The sequence below is a fragment of the Ambystoma mexicanum genome, chromosome 6q, assembly GCF_040938575.1.
Source record: "Ambystoma mexicanum isolate Mex_15411 chromosome 6q, UKY_AmexF1_1, whole genome shotgun sequence".
NCBI classification, from domain to species: domain Eukaryota; kingdom Metazoa; phylum Chordata; class Amphibia; order Caudata; family Ambystomatidae; genus Ambystoma; species Ambystoma mexicanum.
The window spans coordinates 1,135,483,824-1,135,496,676 of NC_090937.1; positions in this window are offsets into that span (position 1 = coordinate 1,135,483,824).

Below are 12,853 nucleotides of genomic sequence, written 5' to 3' on the forward strand. Positions count from 1 at the left end.
TAGACCACTCTCCCATCAGTATTCACATCTAGACATCCTCATCTGAAAAAGTGTTTCTTTGGAATCCATATATTCAGTACTCCTTTCAGAGAACCTGCTGATTTCAAATGCTCATCAACACTCTAGGTCATAAGACTACATTATCCATTTGGACTGCGATAGATCCTTCTTCCCACATACTTCTTGTGGTTTCTTGGATACACGAACTTTGTTCCCTCAGGTGCTAGAATACTTGCTTCTAAATACTTTTTGATTTCTTCATCTGTCAGCTCTTTGGGTCCAAACCTTGACTCGACATCGATCATGATCTTCATTCCTATTGCTTTCTTTTCTCTCTTCTTGCACTGTGTGATTATTATTCTGAACACACAGAATCCAAACATGATCATCACCAACAATGCTCCAAGGATTTTGAAGATCTTCACCATCCATTGTGGAGCCCATGAGAAGATTGACGATCAAACCATCTGTCGTCTGCAATATCTTCTACTTCATCTTCCATCTTGATGTGCAAGTTTGTCAGCATCATTATGGCCACGGTCAAGGTGCCATTCTCGTCATTTTGAGAAGGTATGAATGTGCAACATGATTGTTCGATTTTGGCACAAACACCTCCATCCATAGCTGTAATCATATCTATTCTGTAGAGTCATCAGTCTTATGGCTCTCAGTTCTTCCTTGATAGCATTGAATCCATTCATGGTAGTGTTGATTGTCTGCAGGAGCTCCCATCTGGTAATCTGTAACCATTTGGCATTCACCATTGTCTGGATCCCTGGCATGAAGATTATCGCAGGTACTGCTGAAGTCTGACTGACCAACCTGTGTTCATACGGAATAGAATCTATGTTTGATTGAGAAATTCAATTGATCTCCTCTTTCTCAGGTGAGCATCTGCTTTTGGAAACTCTCCAATGTTCAGGTCACTCTTTTGGAATTACCAACGCTGTAGTAATATAGAACACAGCCCTCCCCAGTTCTTGGGCAACCTCATGTATGCTCTGGATCCACAGGTCCAGTAGTGGTCCATTATCACTGCTGATCCATCTTTCATTCCTGGTACATCGAAGATTCAATCGCAACTGCTGATTCTCTCGAACTTTTCTTGTGCCATTGTTTCTGTGTTCTGAGACATAGCTCTGCACTAGCCAGAGGCACTATCTGCAACGGTCCTCCTTTGTCATCAACCCATGTCAGCAACTTTGCAAGCTTTGGCCAGAGTGGGTTGCATCCATTCTCCAAACCATCTATAACTTACTTGTAATGTCCTGTCACTGCCGCTGCTCTGCATACAACTATGCCTTCCTCCCAACCATCTGGAGAAAGTACTCTTCCCCATCTGGCCTCTCTCCTTGCATCTTTGTATTTCTTCATCATTCTTTCCTTGACAGTTGAGCTTTTTATTTATTTCCTATCTGATTTTTGCTCCCTTCATTCCAGGCATTCCAGGCTGTTTGTATCTTATCACATGATATTTGGTGGGTGGTCTCCATCTTGTCTTTAAATCATGCACATAATCATCTTCTTCTGAAGCTGTCCATTCAGTCACCCATACTAAGGATGCTGTTCGACCCTGGATCAGACCTCTCGTATGGCAGAGTGCAAGGTGTGTCAGGCAATGAGCTACCTGGACTGTTATTTCTATAGCTATGAATATCTTAGAATTCCCCATAGCATAAGGTAGGAGAGCAAAAACATAACAACTCTCCTTAGAGGAGTTTTTTCCTACCTCTTTCATGTTCTGATACCATATGTTATTCCCCAAATGTGCTGTACTGTCTAGATAATTATTTAACTCATAATCATCTTCCCTTGTGCTTCTCTTGTGTCTCTGTACAGTATTTTTACAAAGCCCCTATTCGACAAACTGGACCGTCTGGGTGCCACCTACAACAACTATGCAGATGACACCCAGATACTCCTAACATTATCAGGCACCTATGACATTGATGTCTGTTGGATCAGCAAAGTCTATACCATCATTCAGGCATGGATGGCCACACATGACCTCTGCCTGAATGATGATAAAACTGAGCTGCTCCTAGTTGGCCCACCCAACAAACTTCAGAAACTCTGCCCTAACTACAGCAGCATCCTCATTGATGGGAACAACATACCCATTGCCAAAGATGTAAAAACCCTTGGTTTCTACCTCAATGCCAACAACAATTAAATCAAACATGTAAATATGATGGCCTCAGCGACTGCCTATATGGGCAAGCTAATTAGGGCTTGCAGACCCTTACTGTGTCCTAGCAGGTGCCTCATTTTGGCCAGGGCACTTATACAGTCCAAGCTGGACTACTGCAATGGTCTATACCTAGGTGCTAACAAATCTATAATTAACAAGCTGCAGGTCCTGCAAAATAATGTGCTCAGAGCGGCATTAAATATACCTAGAGAGCACATCTCAGCAACCAGAAAACTCTACAAATGGCTCGCTATACAAGAAAAAAATGACCTAAAAACTATCTGCCTTATCTACAGAGCCTAGTGGTGCCCAGGTACAACCTAAAAAGAGCAGGCGGCACTAGTTTTCCAGTTCAATCCACCCCATTATGGAACACACTCCCTCAGAACATCACAACCATTCAAACCTTTGAAAGATTCAGAAGTCACATCATCACATGGTTACTGAAAAATAACTAACAAAATTTACCCTACACCGGACACCAACCTGTACTCCCTTACCCTTATGTATATATCCTCCCTACCCTCTATCACTTACCCTCCCTTGCCTCCCACTTACTTTTTTTTCTCATTCATTATTTGAACTACTGTATAATTGTAACACGTAACCACCTCCTTTACCTAGCGCCGAGATACCTCTGGATCAGGTGCACTATATAAATAAAATTAAAAAAACAAACAAACAAACAAATACATGAGACCCCACCACTTTTGATTGTCCACATGTCGTTGACTTTGCTCATTTTCCAGAACTGCTTTATTCTCAACAGTCCACATTGTGCCTGTGTTCTACTTTAAGCAAGGAAAATACTTTTTTAATCAGGAAGTCTTGTTAAATGATCATGTAGCTGCATGATCTGTTCAACTTTCACCACAAGAATCCTCCTAATTGCAGGGCCATTTTTAGGATCTTGCAGAAAAACATGGATATTAGTACTACGCCCAACAAGATTAGGATAGGCTCAGAGTATGTTTACAAAGATAGCAAGAAGTAGTCTATGGGCATTAACACCTGGCAGAACCATGAGGTTAACCAAAGAGAAACTCCGTGAGGGATGAATCAGGAAACTGCTCCCTTTTACAGACGTCTAACTCGAAGTCTATATTTGACATATTTAGCACATCAACACTTCTTAAGTCCAATTCAAAGATGCCTGTGGCTCGAGAACCTTTGCTTAGCACTCCTGCTAAAATATCTATAAAGAGAGTCCGGGGTGAGCCACAGTCTAAATGCACAATTGCATTTATATAGTCAGCAATCTTAGCGTTCTTCTTACTTGTCATCGATCGAGTCTGCACGTGCTGAACTTCTTCTTGTCTTGCTTCTGAATCAACAGTTGGGGTTGCATCGGTCTCACCAGCATACGGTTTCAGATCACCCAGGTAAATCCATGTGCGTCTTTCTTGGACTTTTACTGCTGAGGTAGTGACATCCTCCACAATAAATGGTCCACTGAAACGGGTCTCATGCCACTTCCTTGTGAAGTTGCATACTCAGACTGAATCTCCAATAAAGTTTGCTTAGTATGTGCTGTGCATTTAACTATTGCAATGGCTACTGGGAGTTGTAGTGCCTTGATAAGCCTGTCCAATAAAACTGTGTGTTGCACTGGAGTGCTGTCCACTCGAGGGGTAGCCCCTCCTTTTCCAACGTGCTAGCCCTGCTTGCACGGTTGACATTACATAGGCTGAGTCACTGTACACTATTCTTCCTGCTCTGCATGTTTCTCGAGCACAACAATAAGCACCACCAATTCTGCTGCTTGTGCCAAAAAGTGAGACGGAAGTCTTGCACTTTCTACCACTTCAAACTCCCCTTTAGCTCTGTGCATTACCACAGCTGACCTTGAATGCCTTTCCCCATCATTTTGATACATTTTTGAAGACCCGTCAATCAAGAGAATCCCCTCCCCTGCTAGTGCATTCTCCTTTAATCTGGGATATCATCGTAGAAATCTTGGTAATTAGAGCAATCATGCACATGCTCACCCTCTGCCACAGCTACAAATGTGGCAGGGTTCACTATTTTAACCTGAGTATTGTGATTGCTGGATTTGATATAACTACCTCATATGCGGAAGCCCTCTGAGACGTCAATCTACCCATAGCTTGCTCCAAAACAGCAAACAAAGCATGCTCAACAACCAGTGTCATAGAACACCCCATCACAATACTAATAGACTTCTCTATTGGGAATGCAGCTGCTGCCAGCGATTGTTCGCAAGGAAAATGCCCTCTCATTACTGGATATAAACTCCCACTGTAATATGCCAGGGGCTTGTACCCCAATGTAGTCCTCTGTGTGAGCACAGCTGTCATAACTGTCCCATTCGTATGTGAAAACAAAAAGAATTCCTCATCATAGTTGGGAATTACTAAAACTGGAGCTGTGCAAATTACTATCTTTAATTCTTCAAACCCTCCCTCCATGTCCTCAGTCCATTCTATTCTTTCCTTATCCACTTGTGCTTTTGTCAGAGCATGCAAAAGCAGTCTTGTGTATGAATTATAATCAAATACCCATGCTCTAACATAGTTGCACAATCCCAAAAACTGCTGCATTTGCTTTATCGTGTGCGGTTTGGCTGTTTTCATAATAGCTTCAGCTCTTTCAGGTGTGACTATTTTCCCCTCATGTGAAATTAACTGACCTATATACAACACTTCTTCTTGACAATATCGCAACTTCTCCTTGTCTACATTATATCCCCTGCCCGCAAAAATAGTCATAAGCTGAATCGAATCCTGCCTGCACTCATCTTCTGTCGTGCTACAAACCAAAATATAATCTACATGCAGGGGCACAACACTTTGCAAATCAATAATGCTTAGGTCCAATTGCAGGACCATATTAAAGAGCGATGGAGATTCGCACTACCCTTGGGGCAAACAAGTGCTCTTCAGATTAGTTTGTCAAAATGTAAATGACATAAAATGTTTGATATAAGATCTTGCGAGTCCTTAGTCAACGGGATAGAGAAAAACGCACTTTTCAATTCAATCACTGTGAAATATTGTGCCTCTGCTGGGATACTACATAATATCGTCACCTGATTAGGAACTAAATGAAACTCTGCTTCTACAATCTGGTTAATTGGTCTCATGTCCTGGATGACTCTCCATGACCCCCCCCCTTCAATTTCTTCACAGGGTACACTGCAGTTTTACACAGTGACTCTGACATCACTAAGATACCCAGTTCCATCAGAGTTGATATAGTCTTAAAAATACCCTCATTCGCCTCTCGAGACATTGGGTACCGCCTTGCTCGAGGTAAAATTGCTCCTGGCTTGACTTTGATCCTAACCTCCCCTATTCCATTTAAAAGGCCTACATCATAGGGGCCTATAGTCCATAAAGAGTTTGGCACTGTTTACAAATCTTCATAATAAAATGCTGTACGCTGCCACACTATCACCATTTGCAGTGGGATTTCCCTTTTCTCTATTTTGATCCAATATGTAATACTCATCTCCAATATTACTTCATCATCTGTCGGATCATCTGTGAACATATCTTTGTCTGTGACATCAGTCAATCTATACCCTTCCCCAGTGGCAATCACTGTTCTCGATGGCCTGCCCTCATCATCGGTTCCTTCGAGCATGGCCAATTCCCCTTGCACTATGGCTGCACTTAACTATAGGGGAATAGTCTGTCCCCCCTCTTCGTCCATAGGTATCTGTGGCCTCAATAAAAACTCATCAGGTATTCTCATAATCTTTCACACTAGGCCAGGTAGCCATGTCAACAAAATGTGTGCCCCATAAAGAAAGACTTCTGGCTCTAATGGTATTCCTGGCAGAGCCATTTGCCCTGTAAACGTCAAAATAAATTCGCCCAGTGAAAGAAATTGTCATACTTAGCTTCGTCATTAAATCTCAGCCCAGAATATTAAACAGTGTCTGCCTTGAATACAATAATGGAACATACATATCACACTCTCCTATGGAGACTGATAATTCATCAGTAAAAGGAACTGTGCTTTTAGCTCCAGAGAAAGCTCTTTCGCATTCATTGCATTTCCTGACAGTGGATATTTTCCCTCTCATATACATGAATGAGTAGCCCCAGTGTCTACTAAAAAAGAAAAAGATTTGCCTCCTATGGTCACATCAACCCTTGGTTCCTCTTGGGGTCTGCTGTCACTGATAGTACTGAACACATCAAGTCGCCCTGTGAGCTGTCCTATTGTGTGTATATGCTTATTCCTGTACCCGTAAAAGGACTTCCTCCTACCACAGTGACAACCGCTTCTTTAGGTCTCAGTAACTGTCCCATGTTTGCATTCTGCTGTATCTGCATGGGTGCGTGCTGTGACTGCCCTTGCAGCAAATTCAGTTGTGCTTGCTGTGGTTGCAATGCCTGTTGCATTTGCGGCACGTTTGATTGATACACTGTCTGATCTTGGGCAAACCCGTCCCTAGCTTGTCAGCTATATGCTGGAGGATAAACTGTCCCCACTCTTGAGAATTGCTCATTCTGTACATACATACCCTTGGCTTCCACATGTTCGCGCGATGTGCCATGTCATTCCCCATGTCCAACATACAAGAGGAGCTCTTCTGACTAGCCTCCCCTTGATTAAATCCTCCTTGCACATTTTGATTATCATTCTGCATATTCTGAAACCCGTCTTTCTCTGTAGCCCATTCCTCTACCTTGCAGCATAAACACATTCCCTCCTTGATTCATCTGACGTTGATTATTCACCTGTGATGCACCCACTGCTTGCTGCATGCCCAGACCCTCTCTGCTTGTCAATACCGCCCCTTCTATGGCATACTTTGACAATTTCTTCTGAACTAACTTTTCTTCCCCAAGTTTTATAGCATCTTCCTTATTCTTATTTTTCTCTTGTATCAGCCAGCAGTGATGCACTATAGTCAATTGTATTTCTGCCCATGGCTTTGCTTCCATTCCCACTAGTTTCTTGAGCTGTCTCTGTACCTGTTCTATCCCTGACACAAAATGTGGTAAAACACTGCCACTGATTTCCCCCACGTCTCCCTCATTGCCAAAGGCTAGCGTTCCTGAATACTTGGAAGGTAAGCAAGCGGATCTTCATCATCTTTCATCTTACATGCCATAATTGCACCCATATCTGACGTTTCAGGATACTGTACCCCTAGCGCTCTCCAGACATCTGCTCTACAATTATCAAATGGTGCTCCATTGTGCCGAGACACTTGAGTAACCTGTCCTCATCCAAATGTCATCAGCCCTTTCCCCAGGAATGGCTGCTATGAGACCCTTATTGTCCCCTATTGCTTGAGTACTTCCTCCTGTCATTTATTCTAGCTCATACATCCATGTCCCCGTACCTGCCATTAAGCTGGGAAGTTTGCATCTTAAATTATCCTTACCCATCTGTTGCCAGGGAATATACTGTGGTCTGGCCCCTCTTTTTTCCAGTGGGGACACTGGTTCATGATCGCTTTTTACCTAGCAATGACCTCAGCCTGCTCACATATGGTGAAGACTCTCCCTTCTCACAATGCGATCATCCTTTAGGGTGATCTAGATATGCTATAGGATCTGGCGGCCTATCCTTAGGCTGTTCTAAATCAACCCATCTCACTTCCGTGTCTGTCTGCAGGCATCCCTCAGGCTTGCATTCACTTTCTCCCTCCTCCCCACAGAAGGTTTCTCTCTCTTCGTCTGACATATCTAGTCACCAACTAGTTTGTCTTTCATCCCCATCACCCTTGTTTAAAGTCAGCCTGTCTAAGGACAAGGTGCTACGCCCTGAATGGTCTCTTTCTTTGCCTCATGATTGGACAGCCAGGGATTGTTCTCCCTTTCCTCGGCTTCCCAATTTGCTACTTTCTGTTAATTCTTGATATGCTTTATTGATTCTCTCCCCGATGCTCCTTGTGTCAAAATTCTCCACTAGGGTTATCCTAGATGTCCCTGCCGTTGCTCCCTGCAACGGGAGGAACTTCTCTATATGACTCCATGATATTACTGGACTCAGCTCCATTAAACCTTTCTGAATGCAATTAATGACATGTTCCCTTTGTCTTCTTTTTCGCTCCATTTCTTCGTCTAATTCTCTTAGCTTACTCACTTCCTGTGTAACCCTTTACTCTTCTTGTCTTTTCTCTTCACTTCTTTCATTCTCTCTACGCTCTTCTTCTTCCCTTCATCTTTGTATTCTTGTATCCCTTAATTTCTGTGCTTCATCCTCTTCTCTCTTCTTTTCTTGCCTATCTCATTCTTTAATTGCTCTCTGTCTGTTGTCAAACTTCCTTTGCTCCTTTCTTCCTTTGTCTACTGTTCTTCTGATACATTTGTTCTCATTTCTGCCTATTCTTTCTTGTATGCTCATCTTCTTTCAATCTTTTCTATCGTTCCCTGTCTTTTTATCCTGTTAATATTGATCTTCTCTTTGCCTAACTTCCTCGATACTTTTCCCATCGAGCTTGAGCAATATAGTTCCACCGATCCATTTGTTCTGTATAAGCATTACCTCGTCAGCTTTATCCTTTTCTCCTTTGCATCGCTTAATCTCGCATCTATGACTGCTGATGTATTTGGTTGTTCACTTTTCTCCTCCTTGTCAAGTAATACTTTAAAGATCTCCTCCTTTCTTTTAGTCTCTTCTGGACTATTGTCACTTCTGGAGGCAGGCGGTCCATATATCGGATTACTATATCCTGTCGCTGCTTTTAGTTCCTTTAACAGATACAAACCTACATTGTCTGTACTATCGCCATTTATTTTGGGCGAGGTAAGGGGAGCAGAAGGCTCAGCATCTTCTTTTCTACACTGATTAAGCATTCATCCTCAAGTGGTGGATCTTCCCACTCTTCCTGGTATATTTTCCAAAGCTCTAAACTAGGTAGCCTTTTCTCCAATTGCTTCCATGTGTACGCATCGTGCAGGTATGTGGTCATGTGTTGCAAAACCGCTTTTGACAGTGATCCCCCTTGTGGACATGGCATGAACATCTTGTCTCCTGTGCCCTTTACCCACTCTGTACTACTGTTTGAGTTTAATCGTGTGCTTTGGCAGCGTCTTGCACAAATGCATCAGTGGAGTAACATCCCCCATTGCAACAAGTCTCAATTGACTGGCAATACTTACCGTCAGTTACCCAGATACGTTTTTAGAAAAACAACAAATATGAGCGCTCTCCAACCTCACTGCTCAAAGCCTCTACTTCTCAATGATCTCAACCTATCTTTTCAGTCGGTGCCGACAATGACTAAGAATAGATAATAACTTTTTTATTTCTTCTTTAACTTCGCAGTTTTACTCTCGTTGCTATTCGACACCTCTTTTCATTTACAAAATACGCAAACAGACAGACTAGTCGACTAATCACAAAAACACCATGGTACTCCTTTTCTCCTAGCCCCTAAAATACCCTGATTGGACTTTGAGTCATTCCCTATCATAAACCTGTTTATTTGCCACCTAATTACCCACTTGGGGTTTTGAAATGACTACTTTTAGATCTGCCTTCAGGTAGGAAACCGGGCTCTAAAGGCCACTCCTCGTTCAAACACTTCTCATCATATACTAAACAAACCCCCCGTTACTTTTCTACATCACCACAATCCCCATTCCCTTGTTTTGCCAGTCCCCTCAATCTACTCACCATCCGCTTTTCAGTTTAAGACCTTTGGGATCGTCCCCTCCTCCAATTGACCACCATCGCCTTCAGTCCGCTCAGCACCTGTGGAAACCAAGAGGGATTCTGTCAAAGAGGGACCCGTCCCACCTGTATCAATTTTCTTGCAAGAGTTCTTTATCGGGCTCTCTCCACAGGAAACCTTGTGATCCTCCGGCTAAATGGCGGAGGGTGTTCAATTAGCCAAAAACACATACAGGGTAATTCATAGAATTTCACACAAAAGTGGCGCACGCGGCTGGCGCACAGTGTCCCCGTGCGATACACTGCGCCAGCCGCGTGCGATAAAATCCATTTCATCGCACAGCGTATTCATGGATTCCAGCCTCCAAAACCAGCCGTGGCGCAGAGTCGCGCAGCGACCCTGCAGCAGCGCCAGTTACGCCCCCAAGAATGCCCTCGCGCAAGGAAAACCCTTCAAAATTCCCAATTCATCGCAAAGGGCTGCGCTCACCCTGGACCAGTTCACAGTGCTGCCAAACAGCAAACGCCAAGCGGGGAATGTGTATTTCAGTGGTTCGCGGGAAGTATCACACGCGATTGTCCTGGGTACGTGTACATCAGGGGTGCGCGTGAAGTAACACACGCGATTCCATCAGGGCACGTGTATTCCAGGGGTGCGCGGGAAGTATCACACGCAAAATCAGCAGGGTATGTGTATTTCAGGGGTGCGCGGGAAGTATCACACGCGATTCCATCAGGGCACGTGTATTTCAGGGGTGCGCGGGGAGCACTACACGTAAATTGGCCGTGTGGGTCCTCCCAGGTGTTCCCTCTACACCCTCCACGGCCCATCAGCCAGCCCACACCACAGGGGACCACCCTGCACCCCTGCCCATGTCCCGCAGGCAACCCATCCACCATGGCCATGCCCCCCAGCCAAGCCACATGTCACCTTGCACTACTGATCAACAATGCATGTCTCCCAGCACCCTCACCCCCCAGCACTGTGGGGCACCTGCCAGCAGGCCCCCACACATGTCCAACTCATGTCCCCCTGCACCCCCAAGCCCCAGCACTGTGGGGCACCCTCCACCAGGCCCACACTCATGTCCAACTCATGTCCCCCTGCACCCCCACCCCCCAGCACTGTGGGGCACCCTCCACCAGGCCCACACTCATGTCTCCCTGCACCCCCACCCCCTTGCATCCAGGGGCACCCTCCACCAGGCCCCCACTCATGTCTCCCTGCACCCCCACCCCCCAGCATCCAGGGGCACCCTCCACCAGGCCCCCACTCATGTCTCCCAGCACCCCCACCCCCCTGCATCCAGGGGCATCCTTCACCAGGCCCCCACTCATGTCTCCCTGCACCCCCACTCCCCAGCACTGTGGGGCACCCTCCACCAGGCCCCCACTCATGTCTCCCAGCACCCCCACCCCCCAGCATCCAGGGGCACCCTCCACCAGGCCCCCACTCCTTCCTACCACCCCACCCCACCCCCCAGCAGTGTGATTCGCCTGTGTACATGTATATCAGCAGGGTACGTGTATTACGGGGTTCGTGGGAAGTTCCACATGCGATTTCAGCAGGGTACGTGTATATCGGGGTGCGCGGGAAGTTCCACATGCGATTTCAGCAGGGTACGTGTATTCCAAGGTGCGCGGGAAGTTCCACACGCGATTTCAGCAGGGTACGTGTATTCCAAGGTGCGCAGGAAGTATCACACGCGATTCGATCAGGGCACGTGTATTCCAGGGGTGCGCGGGAACTATCACACTTGATTCCATCACAGCACGTGTATTCCAGGGGTGCGCGGGAAGTATCACACGCAAAATCAGCAGGGTACGTGTATTTCAGGGGTGCGCGGGAAGTATCACACGCAATTCCATCAGGGTACGTGTATTCCAAGGTGCGCGGGAAGTTCCACACACGATTTTAGCAGGGTACGTGTATTCCAAGGAGCGCGGGAAGCTCCACATGCGATTTCAGCAGGGTACGTGGATTCCGGCGGTGCCGGGCAGTCCTACACGTGATTCCGCCGTGTGGGTCCTCCCATGCCCCCCCAGCCAACCCACATGTCCCCTTGCACTACTGCCCACCAACGCATGTCTCCCAGCACCTCCACCCCCCAGCACTGTGGGGCACCTGCCAGCAGGCCCCCACACATGTCCAACTCATGTCCCCCTGCACCTCCACCCCCCACCAGTCAGGGGCACCCTCCACCAGGCCCCCTCTCATGTCCCGCTGCACCCCACCCCCCAGCACTGTGGGGCACCCTCCACCAGGCCCCCACTCATGTCCCCCTGCACCCCCACCCCCCTGCATCCAGGGGCACCCTACACCAGGCCCCCACTCATGTCTCCCAGCACCCCCAACCCCCAGCATCCAGGGGCACCCTCCACCAGGCCCCCACTCATGTCTCCCTGCACCCCACCCCCCACCAGGCAGGGGCACCCTCCACCAGGCCCCCACTCATGTCCAACTCATGTCTCCCTGCACCCCCACTCCCCACCAGTCAGGGGTACTCTCCACCAGGCCTCCACTCCTTCCTACCAACTCCCCCACTGTTAGGCGGAAACCTGTGCAGTTCCCTCTGGGACCACTGCAAAAGATTTAGGACTACAGGTGTTTGGCAGTAAACCCACTTGGTAGCAGTCTGTACCACACAGATTTACTTGGTAGCTGTGGCTGAGCAGTCAGACTTCCCTCAAGAAGAGTTAGGCAGTATGTGGAGTATACAAGATAGGGCAATCTACACAGTAGAACAAGCAAACACGGAACAAGGCTTCGGTCTAAAGATATAAAGGTATTTATTTATAACAACACATCTATGAAAAACACTCTGGCACTAATACGGCAAACAACTTCAATCACAATTACTATACGAAGAAAAAGATCAATCCCCCTAACAATAGTTCGACAAGTCTAGGTTCACCGGCATCACTTATTTGCAGACCGAGGTGTATGCTTTAACCTAGATGGCACTCTAGTATTCGTTAGGACGGGAGAGAAAAATAAGGCAGGTTATGAAATCAACTCGGTACCAATACTTTACAGACAAATGCAAGGCAAGTAAGTCA